The 15,909-nt window shown below is 57.6% G+C and overlaps 1 protein-coding gene and 1 long non-coding RNA gene across 12 annotated transcripts in view; one reads left to right on the forward strand and one right to left on the reverse strand.

Moving 5' to 3' along the window:
* The window catches only part of HDAC4 (histone deacetylase 4), a 298,724-nt gene that overhangs the window by 185,597 nt on the left and 97,218 nt on the right, over positions 1-15,909 (reverse strand). Inside the window, exon 1 of one of the 11 annotated variants that reach the window (XM_070787006.1) lies at positions 11,015-11,136. The exons of the other annotated variants lie outside the window; for them this stretch is intronic. The gene's annotated coding sequence lies outside the window, so the exon portion shown is untranslated. Of the gene's footprint in view, positions 1-11,014; positions 11,137-15,909 lie in introns of those variants that run through there. 11 annotated transcript variants of the gene reach the window in all.
* Positions 8,475-15,250, forward strand: LOC139182305 (uncharacterized). Its single transcript, XR_011565976.1, has 3 exons — positions 8,475-11,094; positions 11,625-11,793; positions 11,948-15,250. It is a non-coding gene; the product is annotated as an uncharacterized lncRNA (long non-coding RNA).

A 15,909-nucleotide genomic window follows, 5' to 3' on the forward strand; every position in this document is an offset into this window, starting at 1 on the left:
TTGCCCCAAGTCCCCTGCAGGTGAACGTCCCCCAGGGATGTGGAGCAGCACAGAGCTGCTTCTGGGCATGGCCTGGGTACGATGACTGAGTCCAGCCCGCTGGTCCCTCCAAGGGACGAGAGCACGTGACGGATGACGCGGGCTGCTGCTGGCCCCCACCAGCCCCGACTCAGCACCAGCTCACAGCAGCGCAGAGGGCGGGAGGAGACCGCCCTGCGAAGGGTCACACACGGGCCTTCCGCTGGGACCCGGAGTCCCTGATGACCCAGAGACATCCCCCAAGCTGCCCTTGTTACCAGTGACTACAGAGTCCTCCACGTCTCGTCCCCGTGTGTATCTGTGCACATGTACGCGCGTGTGTGTGTGTCTCTCTTTAGTCGCTAAGTCGTGTCCGACTCTTGGGACCCCATGGACTGTAGCCCACCAGGCTCCTCTGTCCATGAGATTCTCCAGGCAAGAATACTGGAGTGGTGGCCTTTCCCTTCTCCAGCGGATCTTCCCGGCCCAGGAATCAATCCGGGTCGCCTGCATTACAGGTGGATTCTTTACCAGCTGAGCTCCCAGGGACACAGCATTAGTGACGAGTGAACCAGCAGTGACAGGCCATCGTTAACTGAAGCCTGTACTTTGCTCAGGATCCTCTGTTTTCCCCCAACACCCTCCTGCCGTCCCAGGACCCCACCCAGGACTTCAGATGACGTTCAGTCATCACGTCCCCTTGGTTCCTCGGCTGTCCCGGGTCCCAGGACACTCCTTCTTGCTGGCGGCCTTGGCAGTTGAGGAGGATGGGTCAGGTGGTCTGTCGAATCCCTCGGTGGGGGTGGCCTGGATGGAGGTGAGTGCCTTCTCCTGCCATCACACCACGGGCGGATACGATCACGGTGACGGAATGTAAAGAAAGATGCTGAGCGTGGATGCACAGCACGCTGCACTCGAAGGACACGTGCGACTTTCTGCAGAAGGAGGGCTGGGAAGGAGTGAGCGGTCCACCCAAGCCCAGAAACGAGAGAAAGAACACAGACGACACCCAGAGCAAGGAGCAGGAAGACGAGAAACCCTAAAACCTGGCGCTCACTAACAGCTAAGCCCACCAGGCATAGAAACCTGGTTCCTGAAAATTTAACAGAGATTACTCAGAAAGAAGGATATGGGCGCGTAACTACAAATCCAGCAGAGATTCAAAACAATAAGAAAATACCACTGAAAAACTCCATTGCTACCAAAGTGAAAATTTAGATGAAATGGACAAATTGCTTTAAAACAACAAAAAAAAAGGTATCTTAACGTTACAGGGCTTCCTGGTGGCTCAGACAGTAAAGAATCCACCTCAGTGCAGGAGACCCGGGTTCAATGCCTGGGTCAAGAAGACCCCATGGAAAAGAGAACGGTTTCCAGTATTCTTGCCTGGAGAATTCCATGGACAGAGGAGCCTGGCAGGCAGAATGCTGGGGTTGCAAAGAGTCGCACACAACGGAGTGACTAAGCATGCACACACATATTTATATATATTTGTACATAAATATAACCTAAAATGTGCAAGGTCTGTATGGAGAAAATTATGAAAAATCTATTAAAGGATCTAATCAGTGAAAAAGCAATCAAAGAACGGGGAAGATGTGATAAAGATGCCAATTCTCCCCAAACTCATCCGTATGTTCAATGCAATTCCAATGAAATTTCCAATTCAGTTTTTTAGAGGAACATGTCCAGTGAACTCCATCTGTGGGGTCAGGCCAGGGGGGCTGGGACCCTTGGAGGAGAGGGACAGAGCAGGGAGGCGTGGGATAGCTCGTGATCAAGAAAATGGAACCGACCCCTGCCTTGCGCAGCCCACAGCAGTCAAAGACTTCCTGTGAGAGACACAACGAACAGTCACAGGAGAGACTGAAGTTCCCTCTTGGTACAGTTCTGCGGGTTTTGACACATGCATAATGTCATGTGTCTATCATTATAGAATCACATAAAATGATTATGCATCAGTATTGGTTCACTGGGGCATTCCTGGTAGCTCAGATGGTAAAAAATCTGCCTATAACGCAGGAAATCTGAGTTCGACCCCTGGGTGAGAAGATTCCCTGGAGAAGGAAATGGCAACCCACTCTAGCATTCCTGCCTGGAGAATCCCACGGATGGAGGAGCCTGGCGGGCCTAGGGTCTCAAAGAGTCCGATACGACACAGAGTCGGCACGCACACATTGGTTCCTGATGCTGGGAAAGATTGAGGACAAGAGGCGAAGCGGGCCCCAGAGGATGAGATGGCTGTATGGCATCACCGTCTCAATGGACATGAGTTTGAGCAAGCTCCAGCAGATGGTGAAGGATAGGGGAACCTGGCGGGCTGCAGTCCCTGGGGTCGCAGAGTCGGACACGGCTGAGTGACTGAACAACGACAAACGTGCCATACTGATGCAAGACGTTAGTAACAGAACTGAGTACCAGGGAGCGGGTCTATGGGAATTCTTTGTCATGTCTCAATTTTCCCATAAAGCTAAAAGTGTTCTAAAAACCCAAAGTCTAATAAGTTTAAAAAATGGCCAAAATGGTAAATTTTATGTTGTGTGTATTTTATCGCAATTTTAAATAAGAAAATTCACTGTCAGGAGAAAAAAGTTACAGAAGGGAACTATCCAACGTGACCTCCATGACCTTGAGGTTTGGCAGGTTTTCTTTGGTGTCCTGTTTTTAATAAGCATTAACTACAAAAGGAAAGGCTCTTTTTGGTGCGGGCAAGTCATAATTTTGGACGAACAAGTTCTGCACACCACTTGTCTGTATTATGAACAGCATGAAACAGTATGAAAGGCAAAAAGATATGGCAATGAAAGGTGAACTCCCCAGGTCAGTAGGTGCCCAATATGCTACTGGAGAAGAGTGGAGAAATAACTCCAGAAAGAAGGAAGAGACGGAGCCAAAGCAAAAGCAACGCCCAGCTGTGGATGTGACTGGTTATGGAAGCAAAGTCCAATGCCGTAAAGAGCAATATTGCATAGGAACCTGGAATGTTAGGTCCATGAATCAAGGCAAATTGGAAGCGGTCAAACAGGAGATGGCAAGGGTGAACGTCGACATGCTTGCTAAGCCTCCAGTGAACCCCAACCGTGTGCCCAGGACCATGCTGCAGAAAATCAAGGGACGAGTGCGATTCGCAGCGAGGAGCCCCGGTCGGGAGCAGCGAGGCCGCGAGGTGGGCCCTGACTTCACCCGCCAGACACGGGAGCCCACGAGGGCCTGGAGCAGCACCCCAAGCCCGACACGGGGCTGGCCGCCCCAGGTGACTCTGCCTGGCCTCTAAAGACACCCCTCCATACACTCGGTCTTCCTGCTCCCAACACCCCACGGGGTTGCAAAACAGTCGGACACCACTGAGCGTCTAAACGACAACAACAAAGTGAACAGGGCTCCGTCAGCCGCAGAGAAGCGTGGCGCTTTCTACTTGGAGCGCCCCAAAGAAGCTACCGGGACTTAAGGATGCACGTTCGTGGCGCTTTCTACTTGGAGCGCCCCAGAGAAGCTACTGGGACTTAAGGATGCACGTTCTCGCTCCAAACAGGCTTCACCAACAGAAACTCTCCATTTAAAATCTCAAATGTGTCAACGACTTCCAGTAAATTTAATTTGCTATTTCTTTTCCAAGTGTGAGCTAACATTTTCCAAATGATCAGACTTCCTCATACCCACTTCCCTACCTTCTGAGTCAACTTTGAGACCATAACACGGTCAGGCTATGGGACGCCCAGCAGCACTGATGCGGAACACACAAGATCCACGAGCAGCCTGTCTCACCTGCTGAAGGGCAGGAGCGGGTGAAACCGATGACCTGGAGATGTCCCCCCCCGAGAGTATGGAGGGACGAGGACAGAGGATGTGGAGGAGTGGTCTGCAGAGCAGGCAGGACAGACAGGGCGAGCTGCAGCCAGGGAGGGCCGCCCTCGTGCACACACAGGCGCACATGTGCACATACACACGTGCACAAGACCCATGTAGGCACACGCATGTGCACACACGTGCACACACACGACTGCATCCACCATCACACTGTTCCTGCACAGCCGCTGGGAAGGGCTGGGGGAGACGGGCCACATCATTCACCAGCGATTATTCACCACACAGGGAGCACTGGGGTTGGGTTTTCTTCTCCTTCAAGGCTTTTATCCAGTAAGGACTGATGAAAACAGGAAAAAAGCACCTCAGAAGCCAAGCCTACATCTGGTGGTGCTGCACAGGACACGGCTGACCCCACATTCTAACGGCTCTTCCAAATAGAAAGCCAAGCTCCTGACAAAGAAAAACCCCAAGAGAACCGTCCCAGGCCCGCTGGACACGATCCTTACCGTGAAGCCTATTCCAAGAAGGTTTTAGGTCATCGCCGCCTACCAGCGCTGGGCCAGCCCCGCACAGCTGTGACAGCGCCGGGGCCGAAAATAGCCGCCTGTTTCTTTATGTCGCCTGTGTTGCAAGGCAGCCTCGTAGCCCTTTGTTGGGGTTTGCTGGGCCAAGGGGTCTGCGGGAACACGCAGCCGGCAGTAGGGACTTGGGGAGCATCCGTGGAGCAGGAGGCTGGCTCGGGAAACGCCCGGATTCGACCGCTGGCTTCTGGAACCCGGGCTCCGGGGCCCCAGCGTGCAGGAAGGCCCCGGCGGGCCCGACGCCAGCCTGCCGCTGAGACCTCACAAATGAAAACAGCTTTAGAGGACAACCTGCAATTAACATGGGAACAATTATCTTCCTAATTTAGGTTAATTTCTACTTCGCAGCCCGGGTTGGCAGGTTTGGGCGGGGGGGGGCAGCCCTGGAGACATCTATGTGGGTGCTTTTTCGCTTTGTTCTCCCAAGTCCACACATTTTAAATATCGTCAAGAAGGTTTCAAACATCCGCCTGCACCTTGGAGAAAAGGGCCTGGGAGCTCCAGAGAGTGGGTGCCGCTCTGGGTGCCAGCTGGCTGCCCTGCATGAGGATGAAGAGCCTTGACCAGGGGAGTTCCCAGGGTGCTGCTCAGTGCCCGCAGCACCAGCGGCTCCCTGAGCAGGAAGCTGTCTCGGCCCGGCCCAGGCTGGAGGGCGGGGCGGGGCCGAGACACGGGTGCTGGGGCGGCTGTGAGCCCCCGGGCCCTGGGGTCCAAGAGCAGAGCCCTTCCCGGGACACCCGTGCAGACGGCCCGCGGCTCAGCACCGTCACCGCCTGGCTGGGCCCAGGGCCCCGCCGGCCACGCAGTAAACCCGGGGCTCTGGCTGCTCCTCTGGCTGAGAACATAAACCCTTTCAGTGTTTGTTGTTTGTTCGAGGCGTGACGCCAAGGCTGCCGGAACACCTGGGTGCGGACGGCAGCGGAGGGTGAGCGTGCCAACGACGGGCCAAGGGAGGGGGCGCCGGGCCAAGGCGTTGCTGGAGCAGGCGTCCCGGCCCTGGACACAGCTGCCGGCCGTGGCAGGGCCTGGGAGACACAAGGCACCACCCCCCGACCCCGACATTATTTAAAATGTTTAACTTCAGTTGCAGAAGAAACTGATCTTTAACCTGGACGTTAAAGAGCAGGCTAGTCAAAAAAACATGTGTCACTCTGGACCACCCCGGTTTTCCACTCACTGGTAGCAGTGAGTTGGTGGGGGGGCAGGCAGGGAAAACACAGGTTCCAGTTTTTCTCTCTGTACTTGGAGTAGGAGAAGCTCCCAGGAGCCAGGAGGTGTTTCCGGGCGATGTGGGATGGACGGCCCCCTTGAAACGTCAGCCTGTTAGCACTCAGAGCAGAGCGCATGCAGGACGCCGGGTGGGAAACGAACTTCCCGCGTTAGTTACCATCCAAACAACAAACGGGAAGCCCCACAAGATGTACTTTTACCTTTAGAAGTAAAAATAATAATAAGGAGCTGCACACCCCTCCAGAAATGAGGCAGGGCTGCCCACCCGGCAGGCTTCCCAGGAACTGGCCCCAGGTCCCTGCCAGCCGGCCCTGGGGACAGCGTCCCTCTTGCTGCCGCCTCCTGCTCAGTTGCCCCTCGGACTCATCCTCCTTGAGAGGACCAGGAGCAGGCTGCTCCAACAGCAGGCTGGAGTGGGTCCTTTAAGAAGGACTCTGCTGGGTTCAGATGCCCGACCCGGTCCCCTGGCAGCTTTTCAGGTGAGGGTAAACATCTTGTAAGATCCGGGGTCCCAGAAAACCCCGTCTTAGAAGAGCCGCCCTGCAGTCCAGGCGGATAGGAACCTGCCAGGGGAGCACAGACAGGGCCCCAGACGGCAGGCCTGCAATCCAGGGCTTCCAGGGCCCTCAGACTTGGGGGCCCTGGCACTGCTGAAGCAGTGGACCCCGCCTCTGCACCTATAGGAGCCAGGACCTGAGCATGGCGGAGGCGGGGGACCACGGAGAGGAACAGGGTCCAGACAGGCCCTCGGAAGCCGCTGGGGCCGCCAGGCTGTGCCTGAGGTCCGTGGCGGCCCCCTCCACCAGGGCTCAGGGAGCGCTGGGCATGCCCCCCAGCCCCTGCCCTGCCGTCCAGCACCCCCCGGCACTGAGCCTGTGAGGCTAACAGGTCTACATGGGCAGCACGAGCACCCTGAAGACAGGCACGCCAGCCCCATGCTTCCTCGGACCTCAGCGAGAAAACATCGAACTACACTCACTCGCTAAGCACCTCTGGGGCCCCGGCAGCTAAAGGCAACAGGGTGACATCAAGTCATCCAAGTACTGCAGCGAGAGGGGACACAAGCTTCTAGAAAGCGCTGGGCCGTTCCAGCAGTCACCCCACCACCATCTGCCGCACACGGAGCAGGCCCCTCTCATGAGCAGCGGCCCGTCCATGCGCCCATCAGGCCAGATTCTGGGGGTGAGCCGTCATTTCCGCGGTGGGGGAACAACGGCGGGAACAGTTGGGCACACGAAGCCCTGTCCCCAGGCCCCAGAGTCCACGGCAGGCGAGGCTCAGGCCAGGGTGCACGGCAGGACACAGAAGGGCCTGGGGGTGAGGTGGGGGCGGGGGGGGAACCCGCTCTAGCCTCGGCTCCTCTGCGTCTCCCTCACGGTCACCGTGGGTGTCCCTGCTCAGTCCTGGTGACACCGGGCAGCAGGCAGAAGGGGTCTGCTCCTGTTCGCATCCCACAGGTCACCTGCAGACTGCCCATGCCCAGCGGCAGGGGATGTGCCAGGCCAGCTCGGGATGACGCCCGCCAGCACCGCTCTGGAGGCCAGCTATCATGGAGGGTCCCCTGGCCCTGATAAAGGTGATGACGGCAACCGTCCATGTGAGGGGCAAACTAGCAAACCTCACAGTCACCCAGAAGCCGGCCTGCAGAAATACCAGAACAGGGAGGATGCGAGGGAAGGGGCTGCAAAAGGCCATCCCACGTGGTCGCAGCGCTGACCCCCGTGATCTGGTGAGGAGGGGACAGGAGGCACCAGCTTTTACACTCTTAAAAATGTCCTGCAATAAACAGTTCCCATCTTTACAATCGAAAAAGGACAAAGCACCCTTGCTTCTTCAAAGAGAATGCTCTCGTCTTAATTATCGTATAATCTCTCACTTCCTCCATGCTTGAACTTCCCTAAAGCTTTCCTGTTTTGTGTCCAGTTGACTGTTCCCGTTGAGCTTCATTTAATTTCTCAAGTAAGATGTCCTCGCCCAAACCACCGACAATTTTCTCCAAGAATAGACTGCAGGGGCAGCCACCTGTATTCCAAACCAGGTGGGGAGCGTCTCGGGAATGGAGAGCCCTGTGACCTACATTCTAAGACACTTCCCTGCTTGGTCACACACTCGCGCTTCACTTGCAGTGGCTTCTGACGGGTCCCCGGGTCCAAACCAGCCCTGAAGTCAGGGGCAGGGATTTGGAGCTCCCAAGCGGGGACTCCAATCTTTGAGGACGTGAGCACGCATTCTACAGATGACCCCACTGAGGCCCAGAGGGTCAGTGGAAGGCAAGGACAGCACCCTGGCAGGAGCCTAAGCAGGGGGGACCACACCACCCCGGGCCCTCCACTGGCATCGACGGAAAGGAAGCACGCGTGCAGCACACACGCCACACACACAGGCACACGTGGCACGCTCAGGCATGGAGGGTCTTCACCCCGAGCCCCGGAGCATGGTGCTGCGCCGAGTCCGCAGAGGCCCGGCCCGGCCCGCCACCTGCAGCGCCACGGCCCGAGGGTTTCTCCCGGTCCCGCTGGTTGCTGTCTGCATTTTCCACGCAGACGGCCGGCTGAACTGAGCAACGCTCAGCCTCTAAAGGTCACCGTCTTTCCTGGGGCCCCTGCAGGGCTTCCTGCAGTCAGGGCCACAGTGCTGGCTGGCATTTAAGAGAACCTTCACTGCTTTTTTTTTTTTTTTTTTTGCACTTAGCATTTATCTGATAATTTCTGACTCTCTTTCTTGAACATCAGTCATTAAATCAGAAACCTAGGCAGGACTCCCTGACCGCCCGGGGATAGTGGACTGGGTGTTGGTCACACACTGGACCCTGCGGACCAGCTCTGTGGGGCTGAGGAGGAGCCCAAGGGTTGGGGCTCTGCATCTGAGCAGAGGGGGCTGGCGGACACGTTTAGAAAACACTGGATTGATGGTGAAACCTGCTCATCAGGCCTGTATGAATCAGACGGTCTTGGAACTATTTGCTCTAATTTTCCTTGACATTCAATATTTGATTATTCTTGCCAAAGAAATGACACAGTGATCTCGATGGCTTCCAAAAGATGTTCCCTGGGGCTCAGGAAAAAAAAATAACAAAACGTTCATTTCTGTTTATTTTTGTATTTAAAAAAATGAATTAATTTTATGCTACTTAATATAAAGGCTGGGCTGTGCTCTCACCCGGGGGGGAGGCCCCCCCAGGGCAGGAACATCAGACAGCCCTGTGAACCCGGGTCCCCTCCCAGCCTGGACCCCCTCCCAGCCTGGGTCCCCCTCCGGGCCCAGGTCCCCTCCTGGCCTGATCCTCTCCCAGTCTCGGGTCCCCTCCCAGCCTGCTCCCTGACCCAGCGAGGCTCTTAGCTCTGCATGGAGTAAGTGGGGATCAGAATGAGTGGCCAGGCAGCCTCTACACTTCCCATTTCCCACGGGGGTGTGCACTTTCCCCAATACGGGGACCAGGGGCACCCAGACTCCACGGATGCAGGGTCTGCTCAGAGAACAGGCCTCGCAAGAGGGACCCCCGCCCTCTCAGGGGCTGTGCCTGGCTGCCCTGCCCTTTGGGAAGCCACAAACCAGCCTGCCTGACGCCATGAGCTCAGCACAGGTACTCGGGGACCAGGGCTCGGGGTGGGCACCGCATTCTGTGCCCAGGTGCAGCAGGGTCACAGCCTGCAGAGAGGGGAGCACTCGGCCTTTACCTGTGTGTCTGGTGAACTGAGCTCGTGGTTTCAGATATGGAACAGACCAGGGCAGAGCAGAGGCTCCGAGCCCAGGTTCAGACCAGCGGTCAGTCCTTGTGACCACGAGCCTGTGTCCACGGCCCCTCTACCCAGAGGACAGCATGTCCGCAGGAGCCCTCTCCACCGCTCCAGGCTCATGAGCTGATGAAGCTCCGTGGGGAGCAGGCCACGCCAGCATCCCCCAGGCCCGCCCCGCAGAAACCTCGCTGCCCGTGGAGATGCCGGCCACTGCGGCTCCAGACCTCCCTGCTGAGGCCCACCGGACTCTCTGACCCACCAGGCTGCCTGACCTCAGACACGGAGAGAGACTTTCCGAAGGCTGTGTTCACCCCCAGAATCCTGGAGCAAACTGAGGCCCAGCGAGTGGCAGCTAATTCCCAACGCAGCTGGGTCGAAGGTCTCCTAACCGCGGGGCGGCTGCCCCCATTACGCCCACAGCCGCTGTGCACGCGTCTGCCCACAGCACCACAGGCACGAGAAGATGCCCAGGAGGGACAGAGGTTGAGGGAAGCACAGGAGAGAGACCCACGTGGCCCGGGCGTGCGAGTCTGCTGAGCCCAGCACAGGTGGACGCACATGCAGCACACCCTCAGGATCAAAAGCAAACGCCAAAGACTAAACCACGAACCAGAAACACCAAACCAAACACTTCTCACCAAACTCCAGGAGGGCAGCGAGCTCGGGGCACCGCAGGGTGAGGGCGGGGCATCCGGAAGCAGCCAGGCTGGGACCGCAGCCAGGCTCTGGGACTGGGTTTGGCTGGCCCCCGGGTGAGCGGCGGCTGGCAGCCCACCCGGGCATCACGAGGGAGTGGGCAGACGCTTCCAGAACCTGACTCACAGTCAGAACCACAAACACCCCAGCCTTCGCCTCTCAGGGGGCACCCTGGGGCTCTTCAGCTCAAGTGTGCACACCCTGAACCCCCCAGGGCTGAGGCCCCTCTGTCACCATCATCACTCGAGCGGGCGAGTCCCCCGGTGGGACGCACTGTGCAGGAGAGTCCTCACTTATCTTCACAGCTGTCCTTCTGCTAAAGTCTGCTTTATCTAAATGCCAGCCAGCAGCCTGGGCCTGAGCGACACAGACGGACATCTGATCACGTCCACAAGCCCCGAAACCACAGCCCAGCTCAGGTACCCAAGAGCCCGACGATGCACACGTCAACACACTTCGCCCGCAGGTGCCGGGACACTCACCGCAGAGGAATACAACTTCAGAACCATTTCCACGTAACTACTGAGATTCTCTCATAGACTTAACCGTGTCATGCAGTGGACGACATTCTTCCCTTACAGACACACGAGTCGGGAAAACCCCCTCCTTTGTCACGTATTTAGAAGTTGGGATTGGCTGGCAGCCTGCCACCAGAGAAGAGCCCCCACAACCTCTTTTTCCTTTAGGAAGGGCGGCCGCGCCGAGCACAACTGCTTTGGACAGAGGCCTCGCAGGGAGCGCAAAGGGCTGGAAGTGATCTCGGCACCTTAAGGAACTCTGTGCGCGGCCCGGGCGCACGCAGACGCTCAGGCATCAGAAACGAGGGGCGGCGGGCGGGGCTGGGGCCTCCGGCCACACGCGCGCAGCGGAGGGACACCCGCACGCCGCGGGACACCCGCACGCCGGCACCGACGCCTCACAGGCTGGTGGCTGGCGGTCACTTACGGGCCGAGGAACTGCCGACCGTCCGCACAGCCGCAGCAGACGCCTCCCCGCGTGAGAAGGGCCCGGGCTGGGCCCACGAGGTGGGTCTGTCTCCGCTGGCCGTGGCTCCTGCGGGCTCACTGGCTCCGGCCGGAGAAGGCCCATCTGGACGCCGTCTGCCTGCGCGGCCGGCGTCCCGCCCTGCTCCCGCTGTAACCCGAGAGGGCCGGTGACAGGACACAGCTGAGACGGGGCAGAGGGGTGGGGCAGGCGCCGCGGCCCCAGGACTTCTCCCCGGTCCCTCAGCGACCCCCGCTTCCGTCACACCGCTGGGGCCAGATGGCCGCGCCCCAGAACGGGGGCGACCCCCCAGGGGCTCAGGACGTGCCCTGCCCGCCCTCCTAACGGCGGTGAGAAGGAGCTGCCCAGGCGGCCCCTGTCAAGAGTGCCCCACTCCCGGGGCTCCCCTGGCGGTCCAGGGGTTACGACTGAGCACTCCAGTGACGGGCGCGAGTTCAGTCCCCAGTCAGGGATCGGGATCCCGCCTGCCACAGCTAAGACCCAGCGCAGCAGGATCATTTAAAGAGCGTCCCAGCCCCAAACAAGCCCCCTCCTTTTTTATCCCCTTCAGGAAACTCAAAAGGAGTCAGCGGGGTATTTTCCAATAGCTGGAGAAAGCCCTCAGCCTGGAGCCCTGCTCACAGCTGGAGTGTGGGAGCCACGAGCCACCTGTGACAACTAACCCTGAAATCAATTAAAAGGAAAATGAAAACTTGGCTCCTCGGTTGCACCGGCCACACGTAAGTGCTGGACAGCCACACGCAGCAGGTGGTCTCCACTGTGGAGGTGAGACCCCCACCCCCACCTGGACCTGGACGGCCTGGTTCAGAGGTCGGGGGGGAGGGCTCTTCCTCACTAAGCACCACTCTATCAGGGTCTTTCCTCTTCTTCCAGGTGAGCAGGGAAAAAGCCCTCTCAAAGAGTCGACTCTGCTGCACACACGGATTAATCTGACCGAGTTTGCGTGCAGAATGGGCATGAGAACCCCGAAGTGCAGCCAGCCCATGGTCGGCACGCGGCCCTCCCCTTCCTCCCCGTCCACGGTTGATGCTGGCAGCGGCGGGGGCCGCTGGAGAAATGAGGGAGCCTCACCCCGCCCATCCGCTCCCAGCTGCTCCAGGACCCGCCTTCCCAGGCGAGGGCTCCTCACCCCCACCCCGCCCCCCAGGGGTCCCCCAAGCCGGAAGCACCCTTCCAGGGCCGCCCTGTCCCTTCCCCGCCCCCCACGGGGCCAGACGCCTGCACCTCCGTCGCTGGGTACCAGCACCTCCGCGGTGGTGGTGGGGAGCTATCTCCATCGCCTGTAAACACCAGCCCGAGGCCCCCTGGTGAAACAAGGCCCCCTCCCCGCGCCTGCATCCTGACAAGTCAGCCTCTGTCCCGGCCACTATCAGGAGCAACTGTGGGCTTCTCACTCCTGCAGGATGTCCCTCCTGCCTGTGTGTCCCCCCAGAAGGACTGTCCTCCTCCTGCTCCTCAAGTCCCCACGAGCGGGAGAGGCCACGCTGGGCTCTCCACACCGGCCCGCGTGTCTCAGTCCTGCTGGTGCTTCATCCATTTGCTTCTTTACAAAAAAACGCAAGCGGAAGACGGAGCCATTACCAAGGGGCCGCTGCTGGTGAGGCTGCTGAGCAGAGCGTCCGACCAGGGCTCGTTCGTCCTGCAGAGGCCCGCGTGATCACAGCACCCGAGAGACAACACCCACTCTGCCCGAGGGTGGCCTGCCGCGAGTTTAGCACGTAAAGACTGGTGCCCTGGGCAACGGAGCCAGAGAGGCCTGGGAGGGCACCCAGACGCCCGGGCAATGGGGGGGACCCCACCTAAGTGTGGGGGACGCTGGCCAGGCCTGTCCCCCCCGCGCTCAGCCCCGGCCTGGGGACTAGAGCAAAGACAGGTGTGCGGTGGTCTAAGGACCGGGCTCAGGAAGCCCTTAGGGCTTGACGATTTGAAGGAGCTCTGTCTTACTTTTTATCTACTCCAGCGTGTTTATTTTTGTCTTTCTGTAGTGCCTGCTTAAAATTCCACTTCCTCTCCTCGAGACCTGTCCTCTGTAAAGGGAAATATTTCCCACTCTTTTGCAATCAACCCCAAAGGTCTCTGGTGTGGCCTGCCCCAGGGTGGAGGCTGGCCGGTACTGAGCACAGCGGACGAGCCTCGGGGGCCAGGTCTGCTTTTCTGTTGATCTTCCAGCTGTTTTGCTTTGTTCTCTTCTTGAAATCACTTGTCATCAGAGAGTTTTCAGCTCTTTTCTTTTTTTAACTCACAGTTGAGAAAACCAACCCGTTGAGTTGCTTCCACGATTTGCCCATCAAGTGAAAGTGTCCTGGTGGACCAGAACGCCATCTGTAAACTGTGTCCCGCAGCGACCAGGGGCCTCGTTCCTTATTCCTAACGGAAGCTCTGGCCGCCATGTGTCCTGCATGGACGCAGGCCCTGCCCTGGTCCCCGGCACAGTCCAGCGTCAGGGCCTCACTCCCTTCTCCACTGCGTCCGAGGTCTCCCAGGTCCTCCCTGACCCGTCTCGCCTCACCCCCCGCCTTGCTGAGCACCCATGGAGGGCACAGCCCAGCACTGGGACTGAACGGCCTGCACCCCAGCCCGGCTGCCCTGCCAGTGACCGCTGACCTCAGCCAGGTCTACCTAAGCGGTCCCCAGGCGTGAACAGGATCGGCGCAGGATGGGGAGCACAGCCCAGGATGGACAGGGAGCACACCACAGGATGGGAGAACAGCACAGGATGGGAGCACAGCACAGGACGGGGAGCACGGGGCAGGAAGGGGAGCACGGCACAGGATGGGAGCACAGGACGGGGAGGACAGCACAGGACGGGGAGGACAGCACAGGACAGGGAGCATGGCACAGGACAGGGAGCACAGTACAGGATGGAGAGCACAGCACAAGATGGAGAGCACAGCACAGGATGGAGCTGGGGAGGCCCTTGCTCCACCCAGCAGGAGCCCACAAGCCCAGCCCCTGGAGCAGGAATCTTCTTACCTCCTATGAGGATCACACACGCTAAGCTGTGTAAACTGGTCGTGAGCACGAAGTGATACTGGATGGCGGCCTGGTGTCACTTTCATTATTAACAATTTGAAAAAGCAGATTAACGCACCAGGCCCGGCTTAACTCTCTTGGGGCTCCCGCGAGGCTCAGGTGAAATAACAGAACACACAGGAGAACATCCTAAACTCTCGGTGTGAATTAACTGCCCAAGTCCTCTAAACGCCCTGCCCCTTCCAGAGGCTGTTTTAAAAGAGGAGCTGACCCAGGAGCGTTTCCCCCTTGCCAGGCTCCTGTGCTGAGGCCCCCAGAGTCAAGAGCCCCAGGGCTGCTCTCCATGTCTGTGGACAGCGGGTAACTGTTTTCTAAACTGTTGAGGATTAGGAAGGACAGTGAGAGCCTCTGCCCTCAGAGGAACAGGATTCCACATGGGATCCTCTAAGTTAGCAAAAAACAAACAAACAAACAAACCAAAAAAGCCCTATAAAAATGCAAATGACTTCAAGCCAAAGTCTTCAGGGTAAGCCCCTTCCCTCTAGCCTAGCAAAGGGCATTTGGAGCGGTTGGCTGGGGGCATGTAGAGGGTAGGACCTGGCCTGCAGGCCCCGGTCTTAGCAAGACCTGCCTGTGGGGCAAACAAACCCACTGCCTCGAGGGCACATGCTGAAGGCAGTTAGGGTTCCTTCCTTCAAGTGCAGACAACGCACATGTGTATGCTCAGTCACTTCAGTCCTGTCTAATTCTTTGCAACCCCATGGACTGTAACCCGCCAGGTTCCTCTGTCCATGGGATTCTCCAGGCAAGAATACTGAAGTGGGTTGCCATGCCCTCCTCCAGGGGATCTTCCTGACCCAGGGATTGAACCCTCGTCTCTTACGTCTCTTGCATTGGCCAGTGGGTTCTTCACCGCTGGCGATAAATCCATCTAAACGGCATAAATGTAGTCATGTTCATCTGACTGCTTCTGCCATGTTCTGTAACTGTAAGGACAACAACCTAGTGGGCAGCGCTCACACCCACTGCAGGGGCTAGGTTTCTCACGGTGAGGGCAGACACATGGGCAGCTGATGCAGGAGGCAGGCTATCTTTCTCTATAACACTTTCTTTGTGAACTATTTTCAAAACAGTATTCCAAAATGAATTCTAGAAGGTTACAGATTTGTAGGCAGAGTAAATAAAAACTTTGGTTTTCAATAATGTTCAAAGTATTGCACATGTGCAGCTTCGCTTCACTTCCCTAGACCAATGGGGCTCTCAGGAGAGTCAAAGCTGGGGTCTTTCCAGTGGTCATGTATGGATGTGGGAGCTAGACCATAAAGAAGGCTGAGCACTGAAGAATTGATGCTTTCAAAGTGTGGTGTTGGAGAGGACTCTTGAGAGTCCTTTGGACTGCAAGAAGATCAAACCAGTCCATCCTAAAGGAAATCAACTCTGAATGTTCATTGGAAGGACTGATACTGAAGCTGAAGCTCCAATCCTTTGGCCACCTGATGCAAAGAGCCAACTCACTGGAAAAGACCCTGATGCTGGGAAAGACTGAAGGCAGGAGGAGAAGGGGGGCGACAGAGGATGAGGTGGTTGCATGGCATCACTGACTCAATGGACATGAGTGTGAGCAAGCTCCAGGAGATGGTGATGGACAGGGAGGCCTGGCGTGCTGCAGTCCATGGGGTCACAAGGAGTTGGACATGACTGAGTGACTGAACAATGACAGACCAATGGAACGATCAAGCCTGTATTTCGAGTGTAAATACACATACACACACACACACACTTCTGAGTTTGTACAGGTGAATCTTCGGCAAACACTTTTCCACCTCCCTTTATCTGGAGGCTTTTGGGGACACAGCGGTCAC

This window comes from Bos indicus, chromosome 3 (genome assembly GCF_029378745.1).
Source record: "Bos indicus isolate NIAB-ARS_2022 breed Sahiwal x Tharparkar chromosome 3, NIAB-ARS_B.indTharparkar_mat_pri_1.0, whole genome shotgun sequence".
Lineage (NCBI taxonomy): Eukaryota > Metazoa > Chordata > Mammalia > Artiodactyla > Bovidae > Bos > Bos indicus.